General features: G+C 40.5%; 1 protein-coding gene across 1 annotated transcript in view; it reads left to right on the forward strand.

The window, feature by feature from the left end:
* EPSTI1 (epithelial stromal interaction 1 (breast)) overlaps positions 1 to 11,072 on the forward strand; it is a 220,995-nt gene that overhangs the window by 17,398 nt on the left and 192,525 nt on the right. The gene's annotated exons all lie outside the window — the stretch shown is intronic.

Below are 11,072 nucleotides of genomic sequence, written 5' to 3' on the forward strand. Positions count from 1 at the left end.
GATTCTTCTTCACTATTCCCAACTTTTGCATTCCAGTCACCCATTATTATCAATGCATCTTGATTGCATGTTCGATCTATCTCTGACTGTAAAAGTTGGTAGAAATCATCTATTTCCTCTTCTTTGGCTCTGGTTGTTGGTGCATATATCTGAATGATAGTGGCATTCACTGGACTTCCTTGTAAGCATATGGCTATAATCCTGTCACTCACGATGTTGTGCTTCAAGATGGATCTAGAAATTACTTTTTTTACTATGAAGGCAACCCCATTTTTCCATGGCCGAGCGGTCTAAGGCGCTGCGTTCAGGTCGCAGTCTCCCCTGGAGGCGTGGGTTCGAATCCCACTCCTGACACGCCACTCAAATTGTATGATCCTATGATAACCCTCCCAGCCCATTTTCACCCCTCTGCTCCTACCTTCCCTCCCCCCCTTGGATCCTCGTATTTGTTTTACTAGCTATCTTTCTATTTCTATAATAATGATCTTCTACAGTATTTGTCCTTATGGGGTTGAGTTCACTCAGCATAATACCCCCTAGTCCCTCTCAAGTTATGTAGTAATTTTCAAAGCATTGCTTCTGGGTGCTGCATTCTATTGTGTGAATGTACCATAACTTCTCAACCCATTCAATTATGGTAGGACATTTAGGCTGTTTCCATGATCTTGTGATAGTGAATAATGCTGCTTTGAACATTGGTGCAAAAATTTCCATGTGTGCCTCATTTCTCATTTTCTTGGGGTATATTCCAAGCAGGGGAATAGCTGGGTCATGTGGTATTTCTGAGGAAGCACCAAACTGCCTTCCAGAGTGGTTGTACCATTTTACAATCCTATCACCAGTGTATAAGAGTTCCTATCTCTCTCCATCCTCTCCATCTTTTCTTACTTGCTGTCCCATTTAACTTCGCCGCTACTACCACAGTGAAATGGTATCTCATTGTTGTTTTGATTTGCATCTCTCTTCTAGCCAGTGGATTTTTTGTTAATTTTTCTAGATGAGCATCCTTTATACACAAACAAACAAATAAAGCAAACTAAACATAATAAACTCAAAGAAATACTTTCAAAAATCTCCATATGATCAGAAGGATTCAGGTTGAATATTTCTTGAAAGTCTGTTTTAATTGTCTCATTGCCACAGTGCTTGTTGAAACCAGTTCTGATTAATCTCCTTTGTCAGTGTGTCCTTTGCCATTCATTCCCTATCACTCCTCCCTGAGAGATTTCACCCTGATTCATAAGGAAAAGTGGACGGCATATTCTCTTAACTACTTCCTGCTGAAAAGGGACTCTGTAGGTTTCAGGATGAAGATCTTCTCTCACTACTCTAAAGGGCCCCTTTGGCAATAGAAAACACATAGACTATTGTGGAGATTGATTTTGGAATTTAGATGCAATGTTATCAATTGTGCTTAGCCATACATGTTCATATCCTTGAAGATGCATCATGGAACTGTTGTAGCCTAGAAGACACAAATTTAACAAGTTAAAAGTATGAGTCAAATATTAAAAGCAGTAATATTCCAAGTAGAGGTTCTAACAGTGGCACAAATCAAGTTACAGAGGGAAGGTAGTTCTTAAAATAAAAGGCTTATTAACTAGCACTTTGTCTATTATTGTATAAAGGTTAAGAACCACAAGATGTAGAGGCTCAACTATGTCATTTATTGTTCTTAAATCCTGGACCAAATTCCATCTACCGCTGGGTTCTTTTACAGCTCGCAAGTCCACATGCAAGGCAGAGGTGAAGTAAGGAAATGCTTATGAGGTTTTCTGTCAATTCCAACAACTAAGAAATAGAAGAGTTAGGACCTCAGAAGGCTTTTAGGACCAAATAATAGGCTCTTGTGTCCAGGAGAAAATGAATATACTTACCAGTATATTAATGCTCACCCATGGCTCTACTGGGAGGATCTGAATTGTTGAAGCGTCCTCCTTCGTTTCCAGCTGGGAGCTGGGGCCTGTCAGTCCTGTCAGCCACGAGGACCTGATGTGGGCTACCCTTGGCCAAGTGTCCTTCAGATCCACACTTAAAGCAAGTGAGTGGGAGCTTCCTCTCTACTCCCTTGCCTATCTATCTGTGGCTTTCTTCTGTGATTAGCCAGTGACTTTTTTTGGGGGGGAGCTTCCTCTCTACTCCCTTGCCTATCTATCTGTGGCTTTCTTCTGTGACTAGCCAGTGACTTTTTTTTTTTTAATTTGTATTTCATTATTTTTGTGTGAGTGTACCGTCAAATCAGATATGACTGTACAGGAGGAGATTATTCCTCCTTCCCCGGCAGAGCATCTGGTGCATTCGAACCATGCGCCTCTGGGATTATAGTTGAAGCTCCTTACCACTAGGCCACCAGAGCTCCCCTTAGCCAGTGATTTTTAAACTGATAATATTTTACAGGAACTCTTGTGGTCTAGTGATAAGGAGCTCTACTGCCCACCTGAAGATACACAATTAGAATCCACCAGCTGTTTTACAGAAGAAAGATGGGCAGTCTCCGTCAGTGAGATTTATTCCTATTCTGCGATACATAATAATACAACACCTTGAAGCTGTGGGTTTGGGTGAATGAAGACTAAATAAGGAATCATGGTGGCATGGCTGTTGAAGCTCTTGGCTATTAACTGAAAGGTTGGCATTTTCAATTCACTCGGCAGTTCAATGAGACAAAGAAAGACCAGTAATCTGTTACTGTGATGATTTACCCTAGAAACTCTTCAGGAGCAGGTGTGGTTTAGTCAGTAAGCAATTACACAGCCAACCCAAAGGCAGATGTTCCTCAGGAATAGGATGGGCAGCTTCCTCTCATGTGATTTACAGCTGCTGAATACCTGCTATTAGCTGGCTCTGACCAGACAGCAATGAGTTGAATTAACTAGCAAGGGGGTAGGGCAGTCTGGTGTCATAGTCTCTAGAGAGTTGGACTCTAAGCCAAAGGCTACACTTCTCTGGTGGTTCAAATCCATCCTGGGAGAAAGATAAGTAGTAGTTTTCCCCTCATGCAACTTACAGCTTGGAAACACAATCAAGAGTCAGCTATGAGTCAGAGTCAATCTGACATGAGCGAGTGTGCAGATGAGACCACGTTGAGTTGACTGCACTCATCAGTTACAGATCACATGTTCCTTACTATTATACCTGAAGTTATTATGTTATAGCTCTGTCTTCTAGGCCTTTCTAAATTTTTATTGTTGATAACATTTCCTTATCCATCAAATCAGTGCTGTTACCAATTATAAATTCAAATTGCATCTGGTGCAGTGTATACACACCAGTGAATATATTTATGTGATACTTTAGCCAGCTGAAATATTTCTTGTAACTTCAATATAATGTTCTTTTCACCTCTTGGAGTGCTTATTAATCAGAAGTTATAAAAATTGTGCAAAGAATGTACACAAGAGAAGTGATTGTGTATCTCCAGAGATACTTCATGAGAACAAAGATTTCCTAAGGCTCCGTTGCCTTTAGAGGTGCTTTTCCATTATGGGGCAGAAAACCATTTTTTTCTTTGTCATGTGCTATTTTGTATGTCCTCCCTTAGCACAGATCCTGGGGTGAGTTGATAGAAAATGAACATAATCTCACAAATTGAGACATTTCATTAAATTTCAATGAGGTAATTAAGGAAACTCATTTTCAAAGATATACATTTATTTCAGTAGCTTGAATGTTGCTTAATCATAAAAGGACCAGAATGCTAACCGTAGGTTGCTGGTGCTTGTCAAGATCAGCCGCTTTAAGAACAGGCTGTTGAAAGGGATGACATGGGGTTAAAACAGCACAGGCCCTTGCTGTGGGTTGAAATTAATTGGCTGAAAACATGAATAAGTTATACTTGCTATTCATGTTGAGAAAAAGCTAAAAGAGAAAGGGGTGTGTATTGTGTCTACAAAGGCATTGCACTCTGCCATATGATGCTAAAAAATAAAAAGCTCTTTGGACTTGGAAGTTCTTTCTGAAATGTGTAAGAGAAATAGAAGCTCAATTACTTGGAAATTTTTCCCCCCTTCTGAATATTATAAAACATTTCAGATCTGGCATTTTTAGCCATTAAAATGTTTCTAAGAAATTCTCTAATAGCAAATGTTTATTTCCAGGACCACTGCCTTTAACCTAAGGATTCTATTAAATGACTTCCATTAAAAGTCTAATCTAGGGGAGCTCTGGTGGCCTAGTGGCAAGGAACTGCAACTACAATCCCAGAGGTGCACGGTTCAAATCCACCAGATGCTCTGCCGGGGAAGGAGGGACAATCTCCTCCTGTACCTGTCAGATCTGATTTGACTGTACACTCACACAAAAATAATAAAAAAAGTCTAATCTGAATGCTAGATAATTTTTTCTTTCTCTTCATGTCTCTACTCTGTGTATGGATTATCTGTAGGCTAGATGCATTGGCCACCTATTGACCAAAGTCTTATTCCCAAGAATAAAGGTTTAGGTCTAATGTTGTCTGACTTAAATTTAATGAGATTTGATGTTATAGAATAAATTTTCAGAAGGAAATATTGGCAAAATTCCCTGTGAAGCTTAATAGAAAACACTTTTGCCATTTCAGGTCCTATTCTTTTTTACCCTCCATTTTTAAAATTGTGAATTTAACAAAAGTTTACAGAAAAGTTGGATTTTCATTCATTCACTGTTGCACATTTTTCTCCCTACATGCCCCCACCAAGTTCACTTTAAAAAAAATTCTTTCATTGTTGCATAATTTCATCCCTTCTCCTCCCCAACCCCCAGTCCACTTTACAATGCACCTCTTATTCTGGGCTGTTGTCATACAAATAAATGCCTAATTATATATTGTTTTTAACCAGTTCTTTCCTTTATCTGTTCCAATGCAGTGTTAATTATTTATCCCTTCTTATTCTGTAAGTTCTAGCTTGTTCTTCTTGTCCCAAGTTTTCTACCCACTAAACAGTCACTTTGATCGTGTTTCTACTTCCTTGCCATGTGCTCTTGTGGTTTCGTGGGTGATCCTGAACCAAAGTTTGAAGTCAGTTGATGTTGAATCAACTCTGCTACATGGAAATCCTATGTGTGTCAGAACAGAACTGTGCTTCATAGGGTTTTCAGTGGCTATTTGGTTTTTGTCCCTATCACCCCTACCTCTGACATAGATTGGTGTGCCTTTATTCTTGAGGTGTTTACTCAAGTAAAGACTTGTGTTTCCATCCTTCCATCCTTTTGGTTAGCAGTCAACCACATTAATTATTTGCAACACCCAGAGTCTCAAGGATAGCCAAACCCAACCCACTGCCATTAAGACAATTCCACCTCCTGGCTACTCTTTATTGGTTTTTTGAGGCTGTAAATGTTTACAGGGGCAGACTTCCCAGTCTTTCTCTCAGGGAGCAGATGTTGGCTTTGAACCATTATCCCTTTATTTTATTTATTCCCCCCCCCTTCTATCTATCACTTTGAACATGTTGCAAGGAGGGACCAGTCCTTGGAGAGAGACATCATGCTTGGTATGGTGGAGGGAAAGCACAGGAGGGGAAGACCCTCTATGAGATGGATTGATTCAGTGACTGGGGTAATGGGGTGGGTGATTCAGCGACAGTAAGATTGGCACAAGATAGAGCAGGGTTTAGGGCTGTTGTACAAAGGGTTGCTATGAGTTGCGCATAACAATTATGGTGTTGCCTATTGGTCAAGATTTTTTTTAATTGATATTTTAGCAAAAGTTTACAGAAAACTTTGATTTCCATTCATTCATTGTTACACATTTTCCTCCCTACCCACCCAGTTTGCTTTTCTCTTTAAAAAAATTATTTCATTGTTGCACAAATTCCTCCCTCTCTACCCCTCCCAAGTCAATTTTGTTATGCACCTCTTATTCTGAACACTTCCACCAACAGTGAATAAGGGTTCCAGTTTCTCCACAACCTTGCCAGCATTTGTTGCTTGCTGTTCAGTTAAATTTTGCTCTTCTGACTAGGGTGAGATGATATCTCATAGTTGTTTTGATTTGCATCTCTCTTATAGCTAGGGATTTTGAACATTTCTTCATGTACTCTTGGCCATCTTTATGTCTTCTTTGGTGAAGTGTCTGTTCATATCCTGTGTCCATTTTTCAATTGGATTATTTACCTTTATCTTGTTGTGGTGGGATCTTGCTTGAGTTTTCTACAGATAGTTTTCTAATTTTGCTGACACCATTTGTTAAAAAGGCTGTTATTTCCCCACTTAACCGATTTTATCTCCTTGTAAAAAATCAGTTGACCATAGGTAGATGGGCTGATTTCAAGGTAAAAAAGGGAAGCCACAGACTGGGAAAAACCATTTGGTTATGACATTTCTGATAAGGAACTTATATCTAGAATTTATAAAATACTCGAGCACCACAACGAGATAAAAACGTTGGAAGTAGAAATACCATTTGACCCAGCAATTCCACTACTAGGAATATATCCTAAAGAAACTGTAAGTGCCACCCAAGCAAATATATGCTCACCCATGTTTATTGCAGCTTTGTTCATAATAGCAAAGAGTTGGAAACAACCCAAGTGCCCATCAACAAACTAATGGACAGAGAAACTGTGGTATATTCACACAATGGAACATTATGCTGCATTGAAAACAAGGAACTTGTGAAATATTATGCAAAATGGATGATCCTGGAGGACATTATGCTGAGTGAACTATCTCAGTCACAAAAGGATAAATACTGCAGAGTACCACTGTTATAAAGCAGGATTGACATCCGAGTTGGGGGAAAATTAAGAGCAGATAAATAATGTATACTGCATTGAAACAGATGAGGGAGAGGATTGTTTTGGAGGAATACAGGATTAGGTATTATTGTCATGACAGGAGTCCAGAATGAAAGCTGCATAATGGAGTATACTGAGAGGTGCAGGATTGTATAACAATGAAATAATTTTTTAAATGTTTTCAATTAATTAATTTCTTTTTTATTATTTTTATTTTCTTTTACTTTTCAAAGCGAAGAGGGAACTGGAGGTGAGGAGTGGGCACGGAGAAAAGTGTGCAACTATGAATGAATGGAAATCCAAAAAAAACAAAACCCAGGATTGACATAAGTGTTGGGGAGAAATTAAGAAAAGAAAGTATAAATAATGTACACTGCATTGAAACAGATGAGGGAAATAACTGTTTAGGATGAATATATGATTAGGTATTATTTGCAGGACCGTTATTCTTTTAGTTAGCTGCCCAATATGTAATGTCTTATACCACCAGGGCCCCATTTAAGTGGTCTGCCCATATTTTGCTTTCTCTCTGCACTTTTCTCACAGATTTTACCACAAGTCCCAAAGGGATGCTAATTAAGTTAATTGGTTTTCTTGCTTGGAAGCCTACCAAGAGGCTACAGTGAGTTAAAAAGTTAACTGTGGACAACATGTTGGTCTAAGTGAAAAGTCTTCAGTTTGAATCTCAGCCCTATTGGCTAATTTATGTGTAGTTATATTATTTGGTTTCTTTACCAATAATTAATGGTTAATGTGCATGACCATTTACTGAAAGGCTGGAAGTTTAAGTCTACTGAGAGTTTACTTGGAAGAAAGCCTTGGTTGTCTACTTTGAAAATACAAGTCATAGAAAAATCCTAGGAGCACAGTGTGGTCACCATGAATCAGAATCAGCTCAGTGACAACTGATTTCTTAGCTCTCAAGACATTTCATGACAGCTTGATGGTTCTACAGCTGTGGTTCTTAAAGTGTGGCCCTTGGATATAGAACAGTTGTATCACTTGGAAAGTTGTTAAAAACATCAGTGATCAGGTCTTATTCCAGACCTCCTGAGTCAGAAGCTGCCTTCCAACAAGTCCTCCTGGTGATAGTGATACACACTCAAGTTTGAAACCTCCTCATCTGCCGTGTGGTCCAGTCCCTGGTGTGATGAGAGGCTCTGCACCACAGCCTTGGCAGACACTGAACAAGTGCAGAATATCATGGTTGGGGTTTAGATTCATTTGTTTCTGTGATGTACTGTTGAGTCGGAACCAGAACTGACTTATGACTGAACTTCCAGCAGGTTTTCAGGGGCAGTAAACAGCAAAGGAAAAGATTGCCCATCTTTCTTTTATGGAGCATTTGGTGGATTTGAACCAAGTTCCCCTTTGGGTTGGCAGTGCAGCTCCTGACCACTAGGCCACCAGAACTACTATTTTCTCTCTCAGGCTCTGCACAATAGCTCACCACTGCATCGTCTTCAGGTTTGTAGGCACTGCCTGTACAACTGCCATGTCCCAGCTCCCATTTAATAGTGGCAAACGAGGAGTGAAAAAAGGATCTTTCTTGAGGTGAAAAAAGAATATGTAATGGACAGGGGATTAATTTCCAGCGGCAGCCTTCTAATTTTGTATTCATAACTTTGCATGCATCCTAGGCTGCACGTGCAACGTCTGCTGATATACATTAGGTAATTGGGCATCCAGCAGTCCCATTTGCATGCAAAGGGGCTGCACACCTTACATCTACAAGACTAAAATTAAAGCCCAGTTTGAAGCTGGCTGGAGACGCACTGCTAGGAAAATAATGAGATAAGGAAGAAATGGTTTCTGTTAATCAGCACTTTTGGCCTTTACTGTTCAATCTTTGCTAATTTGGTCTCTGAAATTGTGCATTCCACATTGAAGGGAGACTTCTGAAAACATCTGTGCTTTTCTTTTTTTAAAAAGTCTACATTTTAAAACTGATTGTGTTTATCCACAGCAATTCCCTAAAACTATACCCACATGCATGCTGTGTTCTGATGCTGCACTCTATTTTTGCTTTGCTAACTGTTCCTGCTACTCCGAGGCCACATGGGTCATCTCCAGCACAGAGGAGTTTCACTTCAGATTGGCTCATGTTTATCAGGCAGCTGCTCTGCATCCGGCCCCGTGCCATCCTGCAAAGATGGATATGGGAACAGCTCCTGCTCTTACATACAGTAGTTTAACAGCTTCCCAGCATCTCAGTGCCGCATGTTTTTACGGAAATGAAGTCTTCTTCGGATAGCATTGCCTAATCCCACAGTTTGAGCTCCCTTTATGCTCAGTCTGTATCCTCCGAGGAGTCCATTGATGAAAGCACTCTGCTGTTAATTGAAAGGTCAACTGTTTGAATTCACCAGCTGTCTTGGGGAAGAAAAATACAGCAGCCTGCTTCCATAAAGATTTATTGCCTTAGGTACTACATGGGGTAGCTCTACCATGTTTCCCAGAATTGCTACGAACTGAAATGGACTCAACAGCACTGGGGTCAATTTGTGTTCCTTTGCCCCTCTGCAAAGGAAGGGTCCTGTGTATCCATGCTTAGAAAAATTAAACCCTAATGTCACAAGCTACCACCTATCTCTCAGATTGGCGTACTTTGGTGACTTGCATGTGGCTGGATGTTATGCCACTAGTATTTCAACTGTCAGTAGGATCACCTATGATAAACAGGTTTCAGCAGAGTTCCAGACTCAAAACTCTTGGTACCAGTAGCCAGGAAAGTAAAAAGTGAATTTCACTAGGAAAGTCTGCTGTCAGAGACCTCTCCAAGGTACTGAAGAGCAACAGTGCCAGTCTGGAGACTAACGTGTACCTGATTCAAGCCATAGTCTCTGCAATTACTTCCTATGTATTAGAAATCTGGACAGTGACAAGGGATGATTGAAGAATTTATGCCTTTGAGCTGTGGTGCTGGAGAAGAGTATTGAATATACCATGGACTGCTAGAAGAACAAAGAGGTTTGTCCTAGAGAGGGTGAGACCAGGCTGCTGCTTGGAGGCAAGGAATCTGAAGCTTCTTCTAACATACTTTGGACATGTTTCAAGGAGGGACCAGTCCTTGGAGAGGGATATCATGCTTGGGAGAGTGGAGGGACAGTGCAAGAGAGGGTGATCCTCAATGAGATGGATTGATTCAGTGACTGGGGTAATGGGGGTAGGTGTGTCAGAGACACTAAGATTGACACAGGATAGAGCAGGGTTTAGGGCTTTTGTACATAGGGTCACTATGAGTTGCAGGCAACTCTATGGCACATAACAATAACAGACTAGGTAGATAGTAGGTAGCAGAACTACTGTTACAGGCTAGGCCTAGAGATCTACTCCCAAGATGTGGTTGTTAGGTGCTGTCTACTACAACTCCTAGTGACCCTACAAACAACAGAGCTGAACCTCTCCCTGTTCTGTAACATCGCCATGATCTCTGATAGGCTGTGTCCCATTGTGGCGGACAGTGTGTCAACTCATCTTATTGAGAATCTTCCTCTGAGTCCCCACCTTTCCTAGCATGATGTCTTTTTCCAAGCACTGGTCCCCTCTAACATGTCTGAAGTGTTTGAGACGAAGTTCCATCATCTTTGTCCCTAAGGAGCTCCTTGGATGCCCTACCTCAAAGGCAGATGTGTTTGCTCTCTTGGCAATCCATGGGCTAGTCCACACTTTTCAAAACTGCTTTTGTCATCCTCTCTCATTGTCCAGGCTTCACATGCATAGTAAACTATTGGAAATACCATGACATCATTCAGGCTTATCTTTAAACGGACATCCTTGAAACTTGACATTGTTTAGCACTTTGGAGAGGTCCTTGACAGCAGGTTTTCCCAGTCAACGTGATGAGAACCTTACGAACCACAACAAATCATTGTCTAACTTACTTGCTTTGGATACTTGGTCGGCTGGATCAGTTGCTGGAGGAGGACACCATGTTTGGTGAAGTAGAGATTATGGTATGGTTATGGACGTATGATTATGGAGGTTCTCAGAGAAATGGATTAGCATGGCAGCTGCAGGGGTGGCCTTGAACGTGCCAGTGAGCTGGAGGATTACAGAGGCCTGGCCATTTATTTTTGTTGGTGGTGGGATAGGCATCAATTGAAATTAACTTGATGAAAGTTTTCTGCTTAAAAATATGAGAGTGTGGCCCGTTGGATGCTCAAAGAGATAATAGTGGAGGTGACCACATTCCCAGAACTTATGGGAATAAATGTTGCATGAATATTCTTGTACTCTGATTGCAATGTGAGCCCTACACCTTATATCATTCTTTTTTTTTCTATAATTATATTTGATTAATTTTCATAAACATTTACAGAGATTTTGGGTTTCCATTCACTCATTGTTGCACTA

This window comes from Elephantulus edwardii, unplaced genomic scaffold (genome assembly GCF_000299155.1).
Source record: "Elephantulus edwardii isolate Elephantulus edwardi_28Jun2011 unplaced genomic scaffold, EleEdw1.0 scaffold00036, whole genome shotgun sequence".
Classification (NCBI taxonomy): domain Eukaryota; kingdom Metazoa; phylum Chordata; class Mammalia; order Macroscelidea; family Macroscelididae; genus Elephantulus; species Elephantulus edwardii.